General features: G+C 42.7%; 1 long non-coding RNA gene across 3 annotated transcripts in view; it reads left to right on the forward strand.

The window, feature by feature from the left end:
* The first annotated feature begins 201 nt into the window (after positions 1–201).
* The window catches only part of LOC148001033 (uncharacterized), a 53,357-nt gene continuing 26,832 nt past the window's right edge, over positions 202–26,726 (forward strand). Inside the window, exons 1-2 of one of the 3 annotated variants that reach the window (XR_015638345.1) lie at positions 202–285; positions 25,152–25,289. This is a non-coding gene — a long non-coding RNA (uncharacterized LOC148001033). Of the gene's footprint in view, positions 286–16,939; positions 17,397–25,151; positions 25,290–26,726 lie in introns of those variants that run through there. The other 2 variants (XR_015638344.1, XR_015638343.1) reach the window with 2 other exon arrangements.

Raw genomic sequence — 26,726 nt, forward strand, 5'->3', positions numbered from 1 at the left:
TCTGGGCAACTGGTGTTCCAGTGAGTATACAGTAATAAATACAATTTTTCATGATCATAACCTGCTGATGCCCTTTGTAAAGGATTTTGGCAATCAACTTACTTTTTTATGCTAGGGGAGGAGAAGGGGCGCACTTTTTCTGTCTCCGTACAGAATATCTGTGTGCTGGTCACCATCTAAGGAGTTTCCTGTGTGCTGGTCACCATCTAAGGAGTTTCCTGTGTGCTGGTCACCATCTAAGGAGTTTCCTGTGTGCTGGTCACCATCTAAGGAGTTTCCTGTTGGGTAAGGGCTACCTCCGTCATGGTGCACAGTCTTCCCTTTCAGTACTTGGTATTTCAACTAGATTATGAATATTCGAAATGTACTTCTCTCTAGCCATGTGATTCTCAGAGATTTTGATTTAATGGATCATTAAAAATCTTAATAAATAAGAAAGTGCTAATATGGGTATAGTTTTTTTTACACTAGTGAGTTTGTAATACAAAGGTACTAATTTAAACTGATATAAAGTGATATAAAATGATATCATCATTTTAAAAACACAGTTCCTGCCCTCCTAGAGTTTCTTTTTTTTTCTTTTTTTTTTATTAACTTGAGTATTTCTTATATACATTTCGAGTATTATTCTCTTTCCCGGTTTCCGGGCAAACATCCCCCTCCCCCCTCCCCTTCCTTATGGGTGTTCCCCTCCCAACCCTCCCCCCATTGCCGCCCTCCCCCCATAGACTAGTTCACTGGGGGTTCAGTCTTAGCAGGACCCAGGGCTTCCCCTTCCACTGGTGCTCTTACTAGGATATTCATTGCTACCTATGGGGTCAGAGTCCAGGGTCAGTCCATGTATAGTATTTAGGTAGTGGCTTAGTCCCTGGAAGCTCTGGTTGCTTGGCATTGTTGTACTTTTGGGGTCTCGAGCCCCTTCAAGCTCTTCCAGTTCTTTCTCTGATTCCTTCAATAGGGGACCTATTCTCAGTTCAGTGGTTTGCTGCTGGCATTCGCCTCTGTATTTGCTGTATTCTGGCTGTGTCTCTCAGGAGCGATCTACATCCGGCTCCTGTCGGTCTGCACTTCTTTGCTTCATCCATCTTGTCTAATTGGGTGGCTGTATATGTATGGGCCACATGTGGGGCAGGCTCTGAATGGGTGTTCCTTCAGTCTCTGTTTTAATCTTTGCCTCTCCCTTCCCTGCCAAGGGTATTCTTTTTCCTCATTTAAAGAAGGAGTGAAGCATTCACATTTTGATCATCCGTCTTGAGTTTCGTTTGTTCTAGGGATCTAGGGTAATTCAAGCATTTGGGCTAATAGCCACTTATCAATGAGTGCATACCATGTATGTCTTTCTATGATTGGGTTAGCTCACTCAGGATGATATTTTCCAGTTCCAACCATTTGCCTACGAATTTCATAAACTCGTTGTTTTTGATAGCTGAGTAATATTCCATTGTGTAGATGTACCACATTTTCTGTATCCATTCCTCTGTTGAAGGGCATCTGACTTCTTTCGATTTTCTGGCTATTATAAATAAGGCTGCGATGAACATAGTGGAGCACGTGTCTCTTTTATATGTTGAGGCGTCTTTTGGGTATATGCCCAAGAGAGGTATAGCTGGATCCTCAGGCAGTTCAATGTCCAATTTTCTGAGGAACCTCCAGACTGATTTCCAGAATGGTTTTACCAGTCTGCAATCCCACCAACAATGGAGGAGTGTTCCTCTTTCTCCACATCCTCGCCAGCATCTGCTGTCACCTGAGTTTTTGATCTTAGCCATTCTCACTGGTGTGAGGTGAAATCTCAGGGTTGTTTTGATTTGCATTTCCCTTATGACTAAAGATGTTGAACATTTCTTTAGGTGTTTCTCAGCCATTCGGCATTCCTCAGCTGTGAATTCTTTGTTTAGCTCTGAGCCCCATTTTTTAATAGGGTTATTTGTTTCCCTGCGGTCTAACTTCTTGAGTTCTTTGTATATTTTGGATATAAGGCCTCTATCTGTTGTAGGATTGGTAAAGATCTTTTCCCAATCTGTTGGTTGCCGTTTTGTCCTAACCACAGTGTCCTTTGCCTTACAGAAGCTTTGCAGTTTTATGAGATCCCATTTGTCGATTCTTGATCTTAGAGCATAAGCCATTGGTGTTTTGTTCAGGAAATTTTTTCCAGTGCCCATGTGTTCCAGATGCTTCCCTAGTTTTTCTTCTATTAGTTTGAGTGTGTCTGGTTTGATGTGGAGGTCCTTGATCCACTTGGACTTAAGCTTTGTACAGGGTGATAAGCATGGATCGATCTGCATTCTTCTACATGTTGCCCTCCAGTTGAACCAGCACCATTTGCTGAAAATGCTATCTTTTTTCCATTGGATGGTTTTGGCTCCTTTGTCAAAAATCAAGTGACCATAGGTGTGTGGGTTCATTTCTGGGTCTTCAATTCTATTCCATTGGTCTATCTGTCTGTCTCTGTACCAATACCATGCAGTTTTTATCACTATTGCTCTGTAATACTGCTTGAGTTCAGGGATAGTGATTCCCCCTGAAGTCCTTTTATTGTTGAGGATAGCTTTAGCTATCCTGGGTTTTTTGTTATTCCAGATGAATTTGCAAATTGTTCTGTCTAACTCTTTGAAGAATTGGATTGGTATTTTGATGGGGATTGCATTGAATCTGTAGATTGCTTTTGGTAAAATGGCCATTTTTACTATATTAATCCTGCCAATCCATGAGCATGGGAGATCTTTCCATCTTCTGAGGTCTTCTTCAATTTCTTTCCTCAGTGTCTTGAAGTTCTTATTGTACAGATCTTTTACTTGTGTGGTTAAAGTCACACCGAGGTACTTTATATTATTTGGGTCTATTATGAAGGGTGTCGTTTCCCTAATTTCTTTCTCGGCTTGTTTCTCTTTTGTATAGAGGAAGGCAACTGATTTATTTGAGTTAATTTTATACCCAGCCACTTTGCTGAAGTTGTTTATCAGCTTTAGTAGTTCTCTGGTGGAACTTTTGGGATCACTTAAATATACTATCATGTCATCTGCAAATAGTGATATTTTGACCTCTTCTTTTCCGATCTGTATCCCTTTGATCTCCTTTTGTTGTCTGATTGCTCTGGCTAGAACTTCAAGAACTATATTGAATAAGTAGGGAGAGAGTGGGCAGCCTTGTCTAGTCCCTGATTTTAGTGGGATTGCTTCAAGTTTCTCTCCATTTAGTTTAATGTTAGCAACTGGTTTGCTGTATATGGCTTTTACTATGTTTAGGTATGGGCTTGAATTCCTATTCTTTCCAGGACTTTTATCATGAAGGGGTGTTGAATTTTGTCAAATGCTTTCTCAGCATCTAATGAAATGATCATGTGGTTCTGTTCTTTCAGTTTGTTTATATAATGGATCACGTTGATGGTTTTCCGTATATTAAACCATCCCTGCATGCCTGGGATGAAGCCTACTTGATCATGGTGGATGATTGTTTTGACGTGCTCTTGGATTCATTTTGCCAGAATTTTATTGAGTATTTTTGCGTCGATATTCATAAGGGAAATTGGTCTGAAGTTCTCTTTCTTTGTTGGGTCTTTGTGTGGTTTAGGTATAAGAGTAATTGGGGCCTCATAGAAGGAATTCGGTAGTGTTTCATCTGTTTCAGTTTTGTGGAATAGTTTGGATAGTATTGGTATGAGGTCTTCTATGAAGGTCTGATAGAATTCTTCACTGAACCCATCTGGACCTGGGCTCTTTTTGGTTGGGAGACCTTTGATGACTGCTTCTATTTCTTTAGGAGTGATGGGGTTGTTTAACTGGTTTATCTGTTCCTGATTTAACTTCAGTACCTGGTATCTGTCTAGGAAATTGTCCATTTCCTGAAGATTTTCAAATTTTGTTGAATATAGGTTTTTATAGTAAGATCTGATGATTTTTTGAATTTCCTCCGAATCTGTAGTTATGTCTCCCTTTTCATTTCTGATTTTGTTAATTTGGACGCACTCTCTGTGTCCTCTCGTTAGTCTGGCTAAGGGTTTATCTATCTTGTTGATTTTCTCAAAGAACCAACTTTTGGTTCTGTTGATTCTTTCTATGGTCCTTTTTGTTTCTACTTGGTTGATTTCAGCTCTGAGTTTGATTATTTCCTGCCTTCTACTCCTCCTGGGTGTATTTGCTTCTTTTTGTTCTAGAGCTTTTAGGTGTGCTGTCAAGCTGCTGACATATGCTCTTTCCTGTTTCTTTCTGCAGGCACTCAGCGCTATGAGTTTTCCTCTTAGCACAGCTTTCATTGTGTCCCATAAGTTTGAGTATGTTGTATCTTCATTTTCATTAAATTCTAAAAAGTTTTTAATTTCTTTCTTTATTTCTTCCTTGACCAGGTTATCATTGAGTAGAGCATTCTTCAATTTCCACGTATATGTGGGCATTCTTCCCTTATTGTTATTGAAGACCAGTTTTAGGCCGTGGTGGTCCGATAGCACGCATGGGATTATTTCTATCTTTCTGTACCTGTTGAGGCCCGTTTTTTGACCAATTATATGGTCAATTTTGGAGAAAGTACCATGAGGAGCTGAGAAGAAGGTATATCCTTTTTCTTTAGGATAGAATGTTCTATAAATATCCGTTAAGTCCATTTGGCTCATGACTTCTCTTAGTCTGTCTACATCACTGTTTAATTTCTGTTTCCATGATCTGTCCATTGATGAGAGTGGGGTGTTGAAATCTCCCACTATTATTGTGTGAGGTGCAATGTGTGTTTTGAGGTTTAGTAAGGTTTCTTTTACGTATGTAGGTGCCCTTGTATTTGGGGCATAGATATTTAGGATTGAGAGTTCATCTTGGTTGATTTTTCCTTTGATGAATATGAAGTGTCCTTCCTTATCTTTTTTGATGACTTTTAGTTGGAAATTGATTTTATTTGATATTAGAATGGCTACTCCAGCTTGCTTCTTCTGACTATTTGCTTGGAAAGTTGTTTTCCAGCCTTTCACTCTGAGGTAGTGTCTGTCTTTGTCTCTGAGGTGTGTTTCCTGTAGGCAGCAGAATGCAGGGTCCTCGTTGCGTATCCAGTTTGTTAATCTATGTCTTTTTATTGGGGAGTTGAGGCCATTGATATTGAGAGATATTAAGGAATAGTGATTATTGCTTCCCGTTATATTCATATTTGGATGTGAGGTTATGTTTGTGTGCTTTCATTCTCTTTGTTTTGTTGCCAAGACGATTAGTTTCTTGCTTCTTCTAGGGTATAGCTTGCCTCCTTATGTTGGGCTTTACCATTTATTATCCTTTGTAGTGCTGGATTTGTAGAAAGATATTGTGTAAATTTGGTTTTGTCATGGAATATCTTGGTTTCTCCATCAATGTTAATTGAGAGTTTTGCTGGATACAGTAACCTGGGCTGGCATTTGTGTTCTCTTAGGGTCTGTATGACATCAGTCCAGGATCTTCTGGCCTTCATAGTTTCTGGCGAGAAGTCTGGTGTGATTTTGATAGGTCTCCCTTTATATGTTACTTGACCTTTTTCCCTTACTGCTTTTAATATTCTTTCTTTATTTTGTGCGTTTGGTGTTTTGACAATTATGTGATGGGAGGTGTTTCTTTTCTGGTCCAATCTATTTGGAGTTCTGTAGGCTTCTTGTATGTCTATGGGTATCTCTTTTTTTAGGTTAGGGAAGTTTTCTTCTATGATTTTGTTGAAGATATTTACTGGTCCTTTGAGCTGGGAGTCTTCACTCTCTTCTATACCTATTATCCTTAGGTTTGATCTTCTCATTGAGTCCTGGATTTCCTGTATGTTTTGGACCAGTAGCTTTTTCCGCTTTACATTATCTTTGACAGTTGAGTCAATGATTTCTATGGAATCTTCTGCTCCTGAGATTCTCTCTTCCATCTCTTGTATTCTGTTGGTGAAGCTTGTATCTACAGCTCCTTGTCTCTTCTTTTGGTTTTCTATATCCAGGGTTGTTTCCATGTGTTCTTTCTTGATTGCTTCTATTTCCATTTTTAATTCCTTCAACTGTTTGATTGTGTTTTCCTGGAATTCTTTCAGGGATTTTTGCGATTCCTCTCTGTAGGCTTTTACTTGTTTATTAATGTTTTCCTGTGCTTCCCTAAGTGTGTTCATGTCTTTCTTGAAGTCCTCCAGCATCATGATCAAATATGATTTTGAAACTAGATCTTGCTTTTCTGGTGTGTTTGGATATTCCATGTTTGTTTTGGTGGGAGAATTGGGCTCCGATGATGGCATGTAGTCTTGGTTTCTGTTGCTTGGGTTCCTGCGCTTGCCTCTCGCCATCAGATTATCTCTAGTGTTACTTTGTTCTGCTATTTCTGACAGTGGCTAGACTGTCCTATAAGCCTGTGTGTCAGGAGTGCTGTAGACCTGTTTTCCTCTCTTTCAGTCAGTTATGGGGACAGAGTGTTCTGCTTTCGGGTGTGTAGTTTTTCCTCTCTACAGGTCTTCAGCTGTTCCTGTGGGCCTGTGTCTTGAGTTCACCAGGCAGCTTTCTTGCAGCAGAAAATTTGGTCTTACCTGTGGTCCCGAGGCTCAGGTTTGCTCGTGGGGTGCTGCCCAGGGGCTCTCTGCAGCGGCAGCAACCAGGAAGACCTGTGCCGCCCCTTCCGGGAGCTTCAGTGCACCAGGGTTCCAGATGGTCTTTGGCTTTTTCCTCTGGCGTCCGAGATGTGTGTGCAGGGAGCAGTCTCTTCTGGTTTCCCAGGCTTGTCTGCCTCTCTGAAGGTTTAGCTCTCCCTCCCACGGGATTTGGGTGCAGAGAACTGTTTATCCGGTCTGTTTCCTTCAGGGTCCGTTGGTGTCTCTGGCAGGGGTCCTGCCACTCCCCCACGGGAGCCCAGAGGCCTTATACAGTTTCCTCTTGGGCCAGGGATGTGGGCAGGGGTGAGCAGTGTTGGTGGTCTCTTCAGCTCTGCAGCCTCAGGAGTGCCCACCTGACCAGGCGGTTGGGTCTCTCTCTCACCGGGTCTGGGAGCAGTGAGCTGCCCTCCTAGAGTTTCTTGTCTTGTGAGAGCGAGCTGTTAAGCAGACACAAAGGGATGAATGTAAAATGGACGTTGTGCTATTTGTAATGAAGGAAGCAATCTGGTGTAAGAGGAGTGAACGAGGGAGGAGGATGGGAGATGGTTGTCAGTGAAATGGCATTTCAGCTTATACAAGAAGGAATACAAAGAAGACAGGCAGAAATCCCTGCAGAGACCACTCAAGGAGAAAGACTATATGTGCAAAGCTTCCTATGGTGCAGTTGTTGGTGGTGTCTCTGTGCTTGAAGATCTGAAGGAATCTAGCAATACTTGGAGGCATTGACTGTGAATGAAAAGCAGGGCCTCTCCCAATGTTGCCTGCCAACTCTAGATGGAACTACATCTGTAGTGTCCCTGTTACCCTCAGAGGGAAGGTAATGCCTGACCTCAGCTCTCTACAGGACTCCAGGTGCAATCAGAACTGGGCCGCGGGTCTCCCAGCGGGTGTATGCGACTCCCCTGAACACCTGGCATCCTAGCTCCCACAGGACCAGTCTTTACAAAAGTCAGTGGCAACTGAGAAACATGGTATAGTGTCCATCTCCTGGGCACAGTCCAAGATGCTGAGAGGATACAGTGCCAGGTGGCCCAGCTGCAGAAGCCATAGTCTGTGTCAGGGAAGTGGCCAGAGTTTGTCTCAGCCACAATAAAGTGCTTGGATTTCATTAAGGATGCAAAGGGTGCTCATTAAAAAGCTTTGAGCAAGTAGTTGAACAGAGAATCTGACTGGTATTTAAAGCCTTAACTTTGCTGGCTGAATAGGAATAGACTATATGCGGACATAAGCTGAAGCAAGGGACAAGTTGGAAGGCTACTACTGAATTAGTGAAGATGAACTAAAATAAACAAGCAAGTGAGTTCACACGGGGAATGAAGATGGAGAGAAGTAAGTAGGAAGTAAGTAATGGGGCTAGGAAGCAGGAACAGTAAGAGTCACCAGCACACTGCAACTGGACCATTATGTAAAAGAAGCACTGAGACCTCTGGAAGCCCAGGTATCTGTATGGAGCTACTGCTCCAGGTATCACCTGAGTATTATGGGAAGATATGGGGATTCTAGCTACAGGTATAAGGAGAAGGGGGGATTAATTTCAGGAGAAAAGAAAGTCCCTCTGGTGGTTTGGATGCAAAATGTCTTCCATGATCTCACAGAACTGAACACTTGACCCCTTGTTGACGGCACTGTTTGGAGAAGTTGTGGAACCTTTCGGAGGTACAACCTTGATAGAAGACATAGGGGCAGGCTTTGAGGGTTATCCTCATTTCCTACTTTTCTCTCTCTGCTTCATGGCTGTGGCTCGAGATGGTGATCCTCAGTTATCTGGGCTGGCTGGCTCCTGCCATATCTCTCCTACCATTATGGGTTACGTCTTGGCAACTATCAGTCAAAATAATCCCTTTCTCTGATTCTTTTGCCTTCTCTTGAGGATCTTTTATTTTTCTGTTTTCTTGTCCTTTCCAACTTCAATATGATTTTTTTTGGTTTTCTAAGTTTTAAAAGTTCTACTTTTAGTTATGGTGTTTTATCACAACAACAGAAAAGTAACCAATGTCATCCTCTTCAAGCGAGGTGTTTGAATGATCTGTCAGACGTTCCAATGGAGATTCTTCAGTAGGCTGTCGGATGTGTATATCTGGAAGGTCAAAGAAGGGTGAGAGCTGGAGCTAAAACTACTGGAATACTGTTTGGTACCATAATTCATGGTATTTAAAACCCTAAAGCCAAGATGAGGAGGGGGAAACAGAGGCTGAGGGCACAAGATGGAGATCTACTCCGTGAGAAAAGAATGGACTGACGACTATCAGTGGAGAGAAGGTTTAGGCAGGAAATCTTGCTAACAATGTGTGAAACACATAAAGCTAAAAGAGAAGTGGCCCACAGAGTTGGTAAACTCAGATGATCTTGACAGTGACAGCTTCAGTGCTGGTATGCAGACCCACTCCAGGCAGAAGCTTGGAATTTTCCCTCCTTTATTAAGTATAGATTCATTTCTCATACAAGACAATCTGAACACAGGTTCCCCTCCTTTTCCTCCTGTTCTTCCTCCCCTCTCCTCTGGATCCACTGCCTTTCCCTCTCTCATTAGAAAAGCACAGGCTTCTAAGGGATGCCAACAAAATATAAGAAAACCAAGAAACCATCATATTGGAGTTGGAAAGGGCAAGCCAACAGAAAAAGAAAAGATCCCGAAGAGAAGGAAGGTACAAGAATCAGAGACCCACTCATTTACATAATCAGGGGTCCCATGAAAGTAATAAACCGGAAGCTTTAGTGTATATGCAGAAGGGTCTGGTGTAGATTGCATAGGCCCTGTGATTGCTACTTGGGTCTATGTGAGTTCATATGAGCTTGGTTTTAGATGGACTTGTTTTCCTGGGATAGAAGAGTAGAAATTTAACTAAGGAAAAATGGAAGGCATCCCTTGTCAGGGAGCAAACTGGTTCATGCTCATCATGGGCTCGCTGCTGGCACTTTCTTAACAAAAGACAGGTTAGGAAAGGAAAGACGTAACAGGATTATTTCATCAGTTTTAGATGACACAGAAGCCTTTGGAAAGGATTACCCACAGAGCCAAAGTCTGGCCAAAGCAAGTAGATAGTTGTGGAGAAATGTGACTAGGTTTTACAAAAGTGTGTGTACTGGGAGTGCAGGAGGAAAGGGTAATAGACTAGAAAGAATGTGTCAGGGTCTGATTTTCTGGCTTACCTTGCATTCTGAAAGGAAAGCAGATGTCTCCTGCTACAAGATGGGTCAGACAGCTTCTTCTTGACCACACTTTTGGGGTGAAAAGCAGGAGATCATAATGTTGTCTTGCTTCTGTGATTTTGTCAGTTGCCAACATGGGATAAGTTGAGGTCTTCTTTTCTGAGTCTCCAAGATTTGTAGAAAATTCTGGTAAAAAGTTTGTCTCTAAGGATGAGCTTTGAAATAGTGTGATAACTGGGCAGGGGTGAGGGACTTCATGAAGCTTTTCAAAGACTATGCTATTCTAGATAACTTTTGTTGGTGATCCATGTTACTGTGTTTCCAGAACATAGCTTTCTCTAAATAAAGATTTAATAACTGGATTTTTTTCTCTCTAGTCTTTGAGCGTTTAAAGAAACAATTAGAAGTCTTACCCTTCCCTTCCAATAACAAACTCTCTTAAACTAAGATTGAAGAGAGTCCAAAGCCCAGAGCTTTTGAGTATTGAGTGATATAGTGAGTATTGAGGCCCATTAATTATCTTGTGCCTATATGATCAGTATCTACCCTGACATAGACCATTGACTACGTGTCTATGACTGCTTTCTACATTTGGTGGATACTGCACTGTTTGCTAAAATCCTCCAGTGATCTTCACTCTGTTGCTTCAACTCCATGTAAGAGAAGATTTGCGTTGTCCTCCTCAGGGCCTCCCTAGTTCATCATTAGCTGTGCCCTCCAGAGATAGCTCTTCTCGGTATGTCCCACTCTGGTTTTTCTCCCTGGTGATGTGTTCATTTGTAGTGATCACGTTAACATATTTCTCCAGGTCCATCTTATCTATGAAGATTATTATCCTCAAGTTTTATGAAGCAGTTCTTGCCACTGATTGGCTTGCGGTTGACTATATGCTGTGGAGTGAATTTGTATGTCGAAACACACACTCCCAGTGGGACTGTACTTGGAGGCTGTAGTCAGGGGGTTGTACCTTTTTGGTGGGAATGGTATCCATACAGAGGGAGACCGGAAGGACCCCTTTTCTCTCTCTGCTGTCTATTTCCATGTGAGGACACAGTGAGATGGCATCATCTGAAATCCAGATAAGCCCTTTCCAGCCCTGGTACCTGCTTCTTCAACATACCAGGTTCTATAAGAAATGAATGCTTCTTTTGAAAAAAAATACAGTCTGTGGTAATGTGTTGTGGAAACTTGTGATTGATATTACATTGTCATGTTTTTCAATCTAAGGGGGAAGCCAAAAGAGAGAGGGAGAGTGGTAGAATCACAGGTGATACAGAAAAAGCAGGGGTTGCACTCTCCCTAAGCCTGCTACTGCTAATGAAGGTCTGTGGTATAATGTGCTTTAAGTCAGTTTGAGATGGTTTTCTGTTTTCTAGCCTAAGCCCTCCTCTTTTTACATCTTCCTTCTACTTCTTTTTTTTTTTAACATGAGATTGGTTTTATTTTTTTCCATCTTTATTAAGTTGGGTATTCCTTATTTACATTTCAAATGTTATTCCATTTCCCGGTCTCCAGGCCAACATCCCCCAAGCCCCTCTCCCTCCCCTTCTATATGGGTGTTCCCCTTCCCATCCTCCCCCATTACTGCCCTCTCCCCAACAATTCCATTCACTGGGGGTCCAGCCTTGGCAGGACCAAGGGCTTCCCCTTCCACTGGTGCCCCAACTAGGATATTCATTGCTACCTATGCAGTTGGAGTCCAAGGTCAGTCCATGTATAGTCTTTGGGTAGTGGGGGTTAGTCCCTGGAAGCTCTGATTGGTTGGCATTGTTGTTCATATGGGATCTCAAGCCCCTTCAGCTCTTTCAGCCCTTTCTCTGATTCCTTCAACGGGGGGTTGCGTTCTCAGTTCAGTGGTTTGCTGCTGGCATTTGCCTATGTGTTTGCCATATTATGGCTGTGTCTCTCAGGAGAGATATACATCTGGTTCCTGTCAGCCTGCACTCCTTTGCTTCATCCATCTTCTCTAGTTTGGTGGCTGTATAAGTATGGGCCACATGTGGGGCAGGCTCTGAATGGGCGTTCCTTCTGCCACTGTTCTAAACTTTGCCTCCCTATTCCCTGCCAAGGGTATTCTTGTTCCCTTCCTTCTACTTCTCCACATTCTTCTAAAACCAGTGTTCACCCAAATAATAATAATAATAATAATAATAATAATAATAATAATAATAATAATAAAGATGTTGGTCTCGTTTTATGTTTCCATGCCATTTTTAATTGGTAGCAAGCGTATTGCATCCTGAAGAATTCTCATTTTGGGGCTTCTCAACATCTCCCTTAACAGTCCAATGTTATAAAATTTGAGACACCCATATCCTTAGTCTGCTATTCCCAAAGTTTGCTGAGATGTGTGCTAGAAGCAGTCTTGTGTCATCTAGCCTTTGCTTCCGAGTTCCCCTTGCACCAGCTGCAGCATAAAAATCTGTGCTTGTCCTATAAAATGTCCTAACTTTCAGTTTGGAGACATAGCCACTGTTCATTTAGAGTCTCCCTGGCACCAAGCTGACATGAATGCTTGATACCTACTTTTCAAAATGGCATGTCTGACCAGAGCCAACGTTTCTTTCATTCACATAACAACCTCCAGCATGACACAGCTTCTTTCTCCCAAGGTTCCCGTCACTGCTCCTTCATCAATTTGTTCTTCCTTGTTGGGTAGAATGGAGTCTGGGATAGCAGTTCTGCTTTTACATCCTTTTCTCTCTCAGAGGCGGAATTGTTAGCTCTGTGAGTTAGGTAGCTCAACTGGGACTGACCCAAGGGATGTATTTGTGGTAATTCACATGCCTGGAAGTAAGGAGTTTGATATGAGCTTCAGATCAGCAGAGAAATTGGATTTATTTTGGACACTATATCAGGAGGAAAAGGACCAGAGCTGTGGGAGAAATTGAGGTGATTGAATAGATCAGAACAAGGCTAAAGGCTGTGCACTTTTTCTTTCAAGAAATGAAACACAGGTTTCTAGAGACACTGTGTCTACATTAGAATGACACTGTCAATGTTTGGCAAAGTCGGGATAAAATGCAGACCACTTTATGCCAGGGCTGGCAATTGTCAGTCTGAGATGTATCCATGTTGGGGATCACCATTGACTCTCCTGGTGCTTCCTCAAAGAAAGCTAGAAGCACCTTTCTGGTTGGGGCTCAATGGAGAGAGAAGGCTTGTCAGGCGGTGGCAAATGGTCGTAGTATGTGGGACAGGGTAGATCTTTTTCTGTTACTTAGGAAAGGTAGATAGTGGGATGAGTTTTAGGGTCAGCCACTTTGGAGTTCAAATCCTTCTGCTTACTTCAAGCTGTGGCCCAGAATAAGTCACAAAACACATTGGCATGCCAGCATCCTCCTAGGTGGATAGAGAGAGGAACCCTGAGACATGCTGGTAAGGAATTGATTTTCAGCTTGGTAAACATTTCATACAGGATTAACACAGCCTTATGGATTCAAGAGAAGTCCTGAGGCCCAGCAGTGGGAGCAGAAGTGGACACAGGATCCCATCCCTAACTAGGAAGCCATGGTGCAAATGATACCTGCTGAGAAAGCGAAAATATCAATGAGTGTATCGACCATACACTCCAGCATAGGCCCCATGTCAGCTGTAGATGGGGAGCTACTTTCATATTTCTTTTTGGCAGGCTTTTTGTTTTATTTATTCATTCACTTATTTGGTATTTTTCTTAATGATATTATTTTGATAATGTTTTTGAGATGGGAGAAAGATCATGAAATTAGACTCTGAAAAAATTTAATAAATAGAAGGAAACAAAAGTACATGGAGCAAATAGGATAAGAAGGTTCCTGGGAACTCTGTAAAATGTGGGGAATGGCTAATGGAGAAAGATCTGTGAGGAGAAACAAGGTAGGGTTAGGAGGAGAATGTTCCAAGAAGCCTGAGGCAGAAGTTGCGCTCAGGAGAGGCTGAGGTCTCCTCTCTGCTGGCTCACTATGTATGGAGGTTTACACATCATACACATATATCAATGTCAATATATAATAATAATATAATAGTAAGACAATGGCAAAGTGTACAGAGAAAACACACAATTATACACAATTTAAAAACAATGACAGATAACAAGGACAAGGAAGAGGAGCTTGACCAGGGATCCCCTATTCAGATTAGAAAGGCAAATCAGTATCTGGACCTTAGAAGCTCCTTTGCTCTCTTTGCTGGTTACTTTCCTTCGGCTTCCTCCAAAGAACAGTTGTCCTAGCATTTCTGAAATTATTATCTTGCTTTCTTTCCTTGATTTGCTACCTCTTGCCGTATCTCTAAGCCCTGTGTCCTTGTGGTTTGTTGTTTTGAGCTCCATGTGGGCCACATCATACTGAATGCTGCTTCTGTGACTCACCGTTTTGGCTCTGCATGGGCTTTGTGAAGTTGACCAGTTCGTTCCAGATGATAGAAGACAGTGGAGAAAACCTAGATACAGACAAGAAGAGAGGGCTCACTCCATGGGCTGGGACCTCGGTCTAATTTAAAGAGAGAAAGAGAGCTAAGCGTTAACATTCAACTCTGCACTCTGACTGCATATGCAATGTGACCATCTGGCTCATGCTCCTAGTAGTGTGAATTCACTGTATCCTCACAATATAAGTCAAAAGAAACTCTTCCCTCATTAAGGTGCTGTCCAGTGATTTGTTCACCAAAATGACAATGAGTTCAGAAGACTGGTAACCAGATCTTTGGCTGTTAATCATCTGACCATGGGTAGCCTTTGGAACTGGGTTGCAGGAAGAACTTGGAACTTTGAGCTATAAAAGTGCTCGAATGCTATAGATACAAACCACTGGTTCATCCCAATCCTGGGAGCTCAGAAGACCAGGATGCTGAGCTAAGAGTCAATGGTGGAAATCTGACTCTAAAGGTTTCAGCAGGAAACCTTGGAAACTGGGCTGGAGTCAGCTTGTGCAATATTCTGGCAATGAATCTAGTTTCATTCTATCTGTGACTGGAGGAGTTGACTAGAAGAAGACATCGGGGTACTTTCTGGAATGACAGAAATGTGTACTTGACCTGGGTGTTTACCCAGGCATGTAGGTTTACATCATTGTATGCAAATTTCTACCCCAACATAAATGGTTGCAAAATAACAAATTATTGTATAAGTATTTACATTATCACCATCTGATGTTACCTTGTCATTATGTCTTATTCTTCAATGATGGCATCGAAATGCTTCCCACATGGACTATGAGCTTTGTCTACTGTGTATAGGTTGTAGTCTGTTGTATTGCAGGGCTATGTCTGCTTACACAGTTATGCACAAGGAAAAACATAGAGATATGTTAATAAACCAAACAGAAGACAAGCAAAATACCTTACTGTAGGACAACATCCTAGCAGGTGACCCATGTGGTACAAATTTAGCTAAGTGACGCTGCTTTTAAAACTTGGTTTCATGGATATACTTGCTAAGGTTAATGATGTTGTATATTTTCATGCTTGTGCTATTTTGCACTACACTTTCAAACTATAAATATATGTTTCTAATAAGAATCAAATGTTTGCAAAAGCCCTGGAGTACCTCCCAGGTTGAAAATCATCAGTCTAGTCATATTAACTCTGTGTTGGAAGCCTGGATGTTGCCTTTTGTTTATGCTAAAGTGCTTTGTTAGTAGCTGGCCTTAGGTGTTAACACTTTAGCTGGTGATCTGGGAGACTAAATGACTCCTGATACACACACACACACACACACACACACACACACACACACACACACACACACACATACACACACACACACATGTTACTGTGCAGAAGCAGAGACAGAGAAATAAGTATAGAGAGGCTGGAAACTCTGATCAAACCACACTAGGGCTTAGTATCACTTTTACAGACCAGTTTGGGTTGTGTGAGATGGTGAGTCATTTGTTTCTGCTCAACCCACTGTACTACAACAATGCTTTGCCTAAAGATCTTGCTAAAATATAGGCATAAGGAATATCCCAATGACAGTTGGTGAAGCACTTCCTTCATGACCGTAAGGTTCTTATTTTGGAGTCCCAGCACCTATATAAAAGCCTTGCACAGTGGCTGCCTGTGTATTTCTATAATCTCACAGTAGTTGAGGTGGATGTGGGAGGTTCCCAGGGGTTCATTGGCTGCCCAACTTCAAGTTGATGAACTGTGGATTCACTGAGAGACCCTATCTCAAACTATAAGATGGGAAGCAATCAAGGAAAATACCTAACACCTACCATTGGCCTCTCTCTTCTGACATATGCAAAATGGCACATGTGTGAACATGCAATTCACACAAATAAAGTAGTTAAAGTTGGGGTTGAGGTGGGACTTGGGATTCCATATTTCTAACAAACTGAACAATGTAACTGTTCTGTGAACTCCAGGTCAGTGCTGAGAGGATCACGGATGAGGAGTTGACACTGTTGCATTTTATCTGCCTCTCAGTGAGAATCCAGTTTAATGGTGGATAAGACTGAAAAAGAATAGAGATAAATCAGGGATAGGATGTCCAACATGGTAGCCAGCGTCCTCACATAGCTATTTACATGGAAATAGGATAGATTGACAAACTCAGTTTTTAAGTCCAAATAGTCACATTTGCAGTGTACAATGGTTAGATAAAACAAATCCTGAATGCTGTATTGTTAACACCATAGACTCAGAACACTTTCCTGGTCATGAAGAACTCTATTGTGCAGCCCTGCTGGGAGAGAACTGGACCCCCAGCAGACTAGAACCTGAGAGCTGGAGAGCCTTCTAGAACAGTCAGTCACTCACTGATACATCACTTAATCTGAGGATGCTACACAGTGCACTTATGGTGAGCACTTGTGATAAACAGTCCACACAGACTCCCTTAGTGTCATTCTAAATCTCTTGACCTGCTCTACTCAGGTGCCTGTCTTTGGCATCACTTTGTTCTCACCACTGAATTCCCAGCACATGAGACTTGCTTTGGTGCAAGGGTGGTGGGCCTTCACGTGGTTTTTCAACGTAAAGAAGCCCAATTTTGGGACTTTCTAAGTGGTATTCAGAGCCTGGCTATGTTGTCAAGGCTCAGGCTGCCTTTGCTGCTTCAGACAAGTGGGTTTTTGTTTCCTTCATTGTATACCGGCTTCCTTAGAAATATACTTCTGGGAAAAAACTGGTCCCATAAGGAAGATTTCAAAATCTCCAGTTCTAACTTAGCAATCTCATTTTATAAACAAAAGAAACAGAGGTTCAGGGAATAGGAGGGCCTGACCCTTCCAGGGTTACATGGCCAATTAGTTGTAGAGCTGAGATCCGAAGTGGACATCCTTGACCTGAGCAGTATCTCTCACCAGCTCACTGTTAATTAACTTTGTGAGCTACATATCCTGTGACTTCTGCTTTAGCATGCTCCTGGAAAGGAAGACAAGGCCTGATAAACTTCTGGAACCTCCACTGGCCCCTTGCTTGGGTCACTTTGAGGAAGCCATGCTGTTCAGCGAGTCCTGGTTTGTGACAGACAGCTCCTGGGAAGTGAGTACCTTGGGGACTTCAGAGACAGGACACTGACCATATCATTTGCCCACATTTGCAACTTAGAGGTTATAGTATCTATACAGTCAGCTTCTGAGTGCTTGAGACTTGTCATCTCCTGAGACCAAAAGGAGCCATCAGGAGGTACTTGTTCTTTCCTGTGTAGTCTCGGAGTACTGGCCCAGCACCGGCTTCGGGTTTCTGCTTGTCTGGACCAGAAGGTAACTAATTTTCTAGAGTGGGAGTGTGAGTCCATTGTTGGCTTCATTAACTGTAAAATGATGATTGCTGGTTCCCTCATCTGCTGTCTTCTTCCATTTTTGTTTTTATAGTAGATCTTTCTTGAGCTTCTATCTGTCCCTCTGGTAACACTTTATCTCTATATTCAAAACGCTAGCCATCTGCCAAAGAACAGAAGTTTCTGAGCTTCTCCTAAGTGGTTCTGAGGAGGAATTGGATTCAGTTAAAGCTATTGGACATTGAAAAGGGTTTGTTCAGAACGATCTGAGGAACAAGGCTTCAGCAATTGAGCCTGACTCTTAAACTGTATTCTCCCCAAGACACCCATGGGCCGATTATTCCAGACACGCTGTCTCTTACTTCACGGACTTGTTAACCCAACAGTCATTTATAACTTTCGTTATTTTGAAGAATATTCTAAATTTAAGTCTCTTTTCTTACTCTATGACAATTCACTGGTATATGTATATATATATATATATATATATATATATATATATATATATTATGTAGGCTTCCACAAGTCCACAAGGATGCTAGTATTTACACCCCAGAGGTCTTGTTCAGCACGTATTTGTGCCCCTGATATTTCTGACCCTTATATACATAGGTACATAGGTAGCTTTTTGGGAGGCAAGCCAAGTGATTCATCCAAATATTCTGACCAGCCGCAAGAGAAGGACCAAGTGTCAGAAACAGGGTGGAGAGGTCCAGGTTGACAAGGTGCTCTTCTCTCTAAAGAAGAATGTTATATTTCCTAAATTCATGACTGACAGCACTGGTTGGGTCACTCGAGGTCCACCCCATTCCCTCCTTATTTGTCATTCTGCCTTAGAGACTCTAGGAAGCAAAAATTACCTCCACTTCTCATCTTGCTTGTCACCTTGGTTCCCGTGTAAGATCATACTGGATAACTGGATGCTGTTGGTTGGATTCTGGAGGGTCTGCTTCCATTCTTGAGCAAAGCCCACAAGCCTTTGTAGGAGAGGGATTCTGTTTGATTCACTTAACCTATCTCCCTTCTTTCTGTTTGTGATATAGAAGTGATGTCTGAAGGTACAGCATCTCTTTATAAGTATGTGGCTTGAGAAGGAAATGCGTTGTGTTTAAAGGTGGCAGAGCCAAGAGGCAGAAGGAGTTTGGATCCTTAACAATAGCCTTGAGCAGCTGCCTGTTCCCAAGCCCACTACTCTGGCATACTCTTTTTTTTTTTTGGTTCTTTTTTTCGGAGCTGGGGACCGAACCCAGGGCCTTGCGCTTCCTAGGTAAGCGCTCTACCACTGAGCTAAATCCCCAGCCCCTGGCATACTCTTATAAGAGAAAACAAACTGACTTCTTGAAGCCACTGCTGGTTGTGCTCTAGATTGCTCTCAAATATATTCTTTAAAACTCCATGAAAAAATGTGAGTTTTCAGCCCCCTACTTTTTCCACTGGGCTTTCTTAGTTAAGAAGCCGGGGGTTACCAGAGTGAAACCCAGACTGAACTCCAGATTGGAATTTGGAATCTTGGGTCCTACCACTTGACATCCATATGCACCCTCAAGACCCTTTTGCATAAAGCATATCCTTGATCCATATGTTCATCTGAAAAAATTGTAGTGTTTAGCCATTTTGCCTTTTCTGGAATTATATGGAAACTTGGGAAGGCATATGCTTCAACATTCTTTGTCTTGTTCTGAGCCTCTTTGATTTTATTTTATAGCTCCCATGTTTCTATATAATTGAACAAAGGGGTTGGAAGAGAATGAATGTAAATCATGAGAAATAATGTCACTGTTTTATTCTGTTAGGTGCTGGGTTAGTTAGGGAGCATGGATAACTAACAGATGCAAAGTAAGTCTACTCTTTTCCAGGTAGGCTACTCAAGACCCCAGAAGCCTGGGAAGGCACCAATTTCCTTCACAGGCACCGAGTTGCCTGGGAGAGCAGAGCCAGTTACCTGGTCGGAGTCCAGCAGATCCAGTCTAGGTCTCATTCCCTGTTTCCTCAGCAGTCCATTCCATGTGGGGTAGAAAGGATGTGGGAGAAGAGCTGGTAGGAGCACCTTCAAGTCAGGAAGGCTCTGAGGGGATCATTGCTTACAGATTGGTAGGATGCTGGCTGGACACTCAAGCTCTATCCATGGCATGTGTCTCTCAGGGAGACCAGATAAGCACGGGGAAGGCCCCATTGTAGGGAATGCTCAGAAATCTAGCTGTTACAGTAGCATGGTATATATGTGTTCTTCCTTGAATAAACCATGTGTTTTCTCAGACCCATGACTACCCCTGCCTCCAAACTGCTTTGTTTTCAAACTTGTTCACACAATGCTACGATGGCTTTTATTTAAGGTTTTTTTTTTTTTTTGGCTAAAGATATTTCTTTTCATTTTCTTCTCTCAAACAATATATCCCGACAGAAGTTTTCCCTCCCTCCACTCCTCCCAGTTCTGCTCCCACTTCCCCTTTCCAGAGATCTACTGCTCCTCCATTGACCTGCAGAAAAGAAAAGGCCTTCCAGGGATATCAACTGGACCCAGCTTGATACAGCATGACAAGATGCAGTCAGACTAGGCACAAACTCTCATATCCAGGCTGGATGTGGCAGCCAGTATGATGAAAAGGGTCCCAAGAGCAGGCAAAGGAGTCAGAGACAATAGCCTAGTAAGAGCACCAGTGAAAGGGGAGGCCTTGGTCCTGCCAAGACTGAATCCCCAGTGAACGGGATTTATTTAAGTTTTAGTGATGAAATATTGCTTGTATTAATTAAAAAATATATATGTATACCTAAGTTTTCTTCAGCTGATTTGGCATATATATACATATATATATACATATACATACATACATACATATATATATATATATATATATATATATGAAAATATACAAATACCACCTGATGAATTTTCAAGATTGACCACATAGTATTGGATAAATATTTAGGTACTCATTCCTTGGGAAAACTGATCCTTCCTCTTTAAGTCACCTTTAATTAGCTGTAGCTCTTCATCTAGGAATAGGGGACTCGTGAGATTTCCCTTATCCACATTGGCAAGCATGCCAACTGGTATTGTCACTGCTTAGGTCCTGATTAGGCAGCCGTATCACCAAGATCCTGTGGATACAATTCCACCGTGCTCTGTTAAAGACAGTATCTCACAGCAGATGTCCTGGTCCTCTGGTTTTTACACTCTTTCTACCCTCTCTTCTGTGATGTTTCCTGGGCCTTAGATATGGGGTTGTGTTTTAGATATATCAAATGAAGTTGAGATGTGAAAAGCTCATGAGGCTTCTTAAGCCTGTCTAGATAGTGCTGTTGTCCCTAGAACACTAGTTCTTACTACAGCCTGACATCTATTGGACACTTTGCTAGTGAGAGCATTCACAATATAGCACATCAGAAAGCTTTAAATCAGAGCATCATACACAAGGTAGGCCTCTTCTTGCCTGATACATCCTAAGGCTATGGGTTTGGGGCGGCACAGTGGTTTCTGTTCTGTGCTTCCTTATGTGTAAGTTCTACTCTGAAGGCAACTTCAGGAATAAGGTTGTTTTAGAGGTTCAGCCTCTAAAACATAGGCAGACCATCATAGGCAGACCTCTTTCTTAAGAATAGGTCAATTGCACTTGACCAGAGCTTTAGATGATTTTCAGAAACACAGCCTTGAACCCAGAATTGAAAGCTATATTTCAAAGAGAGTAGAGTGGTTACTGTATAGGGGGCAATTGCTATCCTTTTCTCATTCGAATGGTCTCCCAAGGTAATTTTACATATCTCATGTATACATATTGTCTCCACAAATCACCACCTCTCTACCCAACATGTTGTAGGCATGCAATGACAGTGACCTACCAATTCTGCTGGCTGATTGAGGCCAGCGCCTCTGGGAGGGGTCACAGCACTCATTATTTATAGCCTAGTAGATATTTGTCTGTGGTCTTCAACCTTTGCCTCCTTTTGTGTTTTCTGTATTTCTTTTTGGCATTTTAATGATTGGTTTTCTTGCCCCTGGGTCTTTGGGCTTTCTAACTGTTCTCAAACCATGTCAAAGACTCTCTACCTGCTACTCAGAAACCATTCAGAGAGATCTACAGGCTGGGAGGGCAAGTGTTGCTACCATCAGGAGAGGAGACAGTGAGGCTGGCCTGTGTGGATTTGAATTAGAAGGCAGGGACCTGAGTTGTAGTTTAGTTTGGCAACCAGGTAAATTTGTCACTATAGTGAACAGGGGTATCTTCTATCTATCTATCTATCTATCTATCTATCTATCTATCTATCTATCTATCTATCTATCTATCTACAGGGTCTCACATATTCCACAGTAGCATTGAACTCATTATGTTAACTTACCAGTTGAACTTCTGATCCTCCAACTTATATCCCTAAGTTCAGTGATGTCAGTTGCGCACCTTTACACCTGGTTTATAGGGTGCCAAATATTGAACCTGAGGTTTGTTCATGCTAGGCAAACACTCTACCAAATGAGCTACGTCTTCTGCACCCTATTATCTTTACTTCGATTTCTGCTTCCTGTAAATTAATTATCCACTGTCTCCATCCTTGCCCTTGTTCCCATCCTGAATGGGGAGGAAGTCCCTTGTCCTTCACCATTTTCTTTTGTGCTTTTTTTCCCTGGGTAACTGAGGCTGCATCTCTGAGCTGAAAGCCCTTTGGTTGCTAAGCCTTAGTCCCAGTCATTTCCATGGATGGACTGAAGATGACAGAGTGATGGATGCTGCTGTTGTCATACTGTGATAGGGAAATGTTTTCTCTGTCTGTTGTGGAAACCTCCCTGCTACTGATATTTTCCTGGGGCTCAGAAGCTTGACAGATGACAGTCAAAAGTAGCATGTGGTGACCTAGGGGTCCTTGCCAGTTTCCACCCTTTGAGTGCTTTTAGGCACTGCCTAGCCTTAGAAATATTTACTATGTTGTGAAGGTTTGAATAAGAGAAGAGAAAAATAAATGGCCATGGAGGTCTTTAGAGGGTGTCTAAAGTCCAAGAAGCAAGAAGGGGGTAGGCTGGGCTTCTATGACCAATTACCTCATTCCTATTGTCTGGAGATATGGCAGAGTGGGGAGAAGAGGCCCTTCTAGACACCTGTGTGACCTCCTGAGCAGAATACCTCCAGCTCTTCTGCAGTAATAGCTGTATAAGGTATGGGTAGTTGTTTCCTGGACAGGAGGTGGCCTGTAACCCAGCTACAACATCTTGGCAGCCCAAGCAGATGTCACAAATGATGTAGCTTCTACTATTATTGGGAGTGGGCAAAAGTATGCCCTCTGATAGCTGGGGAGAGCGCAATGCTCAGCCCTATGGAGTTGCTTCCAAAGAGCTGATTGTGCCACTCTCAAATGCTTTCTCTTATGCATCCGCTATGTGTGTCTGAGTGGTCTATCCTTCCAAGGACATGAGGCCCAGACAAAACCCAGGAAAAGTACACATAGCAACACTACTGACTTTTAACCTGGAGTCAGAATAAAACCATGAGTGTTGTCTTTTTTGTTTGATGTGTTTGCTTAAGAATTTGCTCTTCATTGGAAAGTGAAAGACCTTATTGAGTCCCCAGGACTGAGCAGGAGCAACAAACTAACAAACAAACAAACAGACAGACAAACAAACAGCACATGAACTAGAAGGATTTGTTTCTTTTGTGTCACATGAGAGAAGACACAGGACCCCAAAGTACCTAACATTTTTCTGTGGTTTTTCTGGGAGGAGGAAGGGAAGGGTAGTGTGAGCCAATGTTTTTCCTACATATGACATCCGCCCACCTGCCTGTGGTGGCTTCTTTTGAGTTCTGACTCAGAGTTTGAATGGGACAGAAAGTGCAGATGCTGGATGGAAAGAGTGGCTCTGCTCACCCTGCTTGACCCTGAACCAGGAGCCTCTGGCTATAAAGAAGTATGTCCCATGACCAGTGCCTGCTTCTGCTGGGAGATAGCAGGAACACACCCACCTTAACATCCTGCAGGAGCAGACATGAGTCCTGAACCAGCTTTGAAGTGTAAAATCATGAAAATGAAGGGAACTTGGAAATAAGCAGGTTCTACCCAGACCAGTTAATGGCAAAGCCTGTCAAGTAGGAGACTAGAGGCCACACTACATAAATTGCTTCCTCCTGAAGCTGCTCCCTGATGGCTCTGTACCCTCCTGGTTCTGGCCCAGCTCAGCTGTGGGCTAGCAGAAGTGGTCCATGTGGTCAGTGCTTTGGCACAACCTGGGTTGGAAGAAGAAGCTGACAGCAACCATCTCTCCAAGGGTCAGGTGAAATCAGAGCAGAACCAGTGAGCTTAAAGCATGGCCTTCAGAAGCTAGGTCTGCACTGGAGGAAATCAGGGAAAGGAGGATGGACTTACAGAAAGGATAGAGTGAAAAGCTGAAATGTTAAGGGAGAGTGAGGGGAAGCAGCCAACATAGGAGAAAGCAATCCGAGTAAAAGGACACAAACCAAGTTTGGGGATGAGAACCCAAGTATGAGACTGAGAAAATTGGTTTAAAAGTGCTCAGTTTTTGAAAAGACTATTCTTGGTCCTGCTGTGTAACTGCAGAAGCAAAGAGGGAGCTGGGGAGCCCAAATCCTAAAATAGCCTAGCCACAGTGGACACAGCAGCCTCTGAGATGAGAATCAGTTGCTAGGACCAGACTTAAGCTGGCAAGATACTGGGCTGGCGAGAACTGTGGTAGCTGCAAGCCTCCTCTGAATCATCTGCAAAGTGGCATAACTTTAGACATAGGACCCTGGGTGGTAAGGACAGAAGCAAAGAGGAAGCCTGAGTTAGCATTGGATGCTCTGTGCCTCAGTTTCGCCACTGTGTAGTGGGAATTATAACGCCTCTGGCTTTACCTCTTTATGTTTCTGTAAGAGCTCAGCAGACAATTATTCCTTTCCTACCTCCCTCTTTCTCCCTTTCCCTTTTCTCCTGCTCTTTCTCCATGTCTCTCTTTCCTTTCTTCTCCCTGAATTCCCTGCTCCTTTTCTCTCTCCTTCCCTGTTCCTTCATCTCTTTCTCTTTTATCACCTACACTGCTTTCTTTTCCCTTCCTTCCTTCCTTCCTTCCTTCCTTCCTCCTCCTTCCTCCTCCTCTTTCTTTCTTTCTTTCTTTCTTTCTTTCTTTCTTTTCTTCTTTCTTTCTCCTTCCCTTCTTTCTTTTCTTTTTCTTTGTTACTTCTTTCTTCTTTCCTTCCCCTGTCCTCCTCTCTCCTTCCCTCCTCCATTCCTTTTCTCTGTCTCTCTTTCCTTCCAAGTTTTTTCCTCCTTTCTTCCATCTATAATGCAATCATCTGCTGACAAAGTCGTTAGTTCTGGGCACTGTGTTGATGTTGGAGCTGCTCGTTGACTAAAGCAAGTTCCTTGCTTTTAGATTAGCATGAGGCAGCCTCTTTGATGGACAGGTCTTGGAGCTCTGTGGGATATGTGTAAAAACAGCAGTATGTGTGATGTCTTGATCTTTTCCGTGCTGGGATAAAAGCCATCCTCCCTTGCATGTCTCATGAACGTCCTGCATGCAGCCTGAGCATCTTCCTCAAGCCCTTCTGTTACACTGACTGCTGTTCCTCTCTGCAGATAAGCAGCTGATGTCATTGCTTCTGGGTTCACGTTTTCCAGGAATAAGATGCCATCATCTTTCGAACTTCACACCCGAAGCCTGACCTTCTAGAAAGAACTGTGTCATCTTCTCTCCCCAGCTAGGAACTTCTTGTATTTAATTCAGAAATTGTCTTTTAGCATGATTCTTTCATTCCTATAGATACAGAAGGAGCACTGGCCTCACCTTGTGCTTATATCACCGTAAACAGTGTATGGCGAAGTTAATGTTTCTGAGATCCTGTTGGGATGAACTAAACCATGGGTCTTGTTTGGAAAAAAGTTTGAGAAGAAAAAAAGGGTGAGTATGGCTTGTCCAGGGGTAACTTGGTGAAAGCTGGAAGAAGAGTGGGTGTACAGCCAAAGGGTGGGATGGTTAATTTTATGAATGAACTTGGAAATGCTATCAAGCATTATTCAGGTGTGTCTGTGCAGATTTCTGTATTTAAATGAGACTGGGATCCATCTGCCCTGTGGACTGGAATAAGCAGATACAAATTTGCATGCAGCTGAGCAAGAGGACATTGTTGCCTGACTGCCAAACTGGACATGGGTCTTTTCTTGTCCTTAGATTTAAACTGCAACTTCTATGGCATCTTCCTGAAACTGAAGTCTGCTGTCTCTGGGATTGGAGCTATATAAGTTAGTGTTCTCATTGCTGTGAGAATGCCTAACAAAGATCAGATTATTAAGGACAGCTTGCAATGATAAAATCCATATGATGAGGAAGACACAGGAATGTGAGACAACTCACATTGTGTTTGCAGTTATGAAGCAGAGAGCAGGCAGGAAGTAGGACTGGTCTGTCTAACACCAAGGCCCTTCCTCAGTGACTCGGATCCTCTAGCAAATCTCTATTTTGTAGAATCTCTGCTGCCTCCAAAAACACCACCTACAAATAGAAACTGAGATGTTCAAATGCATAAGCCTGCAGGGGATGGTTTGATGGTTCAAATAAACCAGCGTCTTCTGAAATCTAGATCTTGTTGCCTGCAGACATTGCAATTGGCAGCTTCTGTAGTCACCTGAGCTAATTCATTATAGTGTATCTTTTTTTTCTCTCTGAATACGCCCATTCTGTTGTCTCTGATGGAAAAGCAGTGACCAATGCACAGGGGGGCCACCTTTGAAGACTAGAAGTAAAGAGTGATGGGACTGGATCTAGAGAGTCCACTTGTTTAGTCTGCCAGGATTGGCTATCCTGTGCCAGTAAATATGGTGTTGTGCCTGTCTCATGGGTGAACCTGACTGAGTATTCATGTTATACCCATGGGCTGGGGTACCCCAGACTTTTCTCTCTAGATTCACCTAACCCAACTTTGCCTGTTGACTTTGGCTACAGGTGGACACTAAGGATCCCCTTTGTGGTTAGAACTGACAGGCCATGCAGTGGATTCACCTTTGGCAAGTTAGGGTTAGGGTTAGGGTTAGGGTTAGGGTTAGGGTTAGGGTTAGGGTTAGGGTTGGGGTTGGGGTTGGGGTTAGGGGCCTGGGTGTTAGATGCTGATCTCTGTGTACTTCCTCTGTTTTTGCTCTTCTGTACTATTTGGTAGATTTTTTTTTCTGATAGGCTATTTGCCTCAGTTGTTCTAATTGGAGCCATGAGCTGGACTTGCATATATAGTTGGACAGTGCTTTAAAATCGGGAAAGAGTCCTTTGGGGCGAGTGAGGCAGCCACATTGGGCTGCAGATGCCAGAACTCAGAGGGGAAGTGGAACTTTAAAGAAAGCCACAAGA

The sequence above is a fragment of the Rattus norvegicus genome, chromosome 15 (genome assembly GCF_021556685.1).
Source record: "Rattus norvegicus strain SHRSP/BbbUtx chromosome 15, alternate assembly SHRSP_T2T, whole genome shotgun sequence".
In the NCBI taxonomy this organism is placed as follows: Eukaryota; Metazoa; Chordata; class Mammalia; order Rodentia; family Muridae; genus Rattus; species Rattus norvegicus.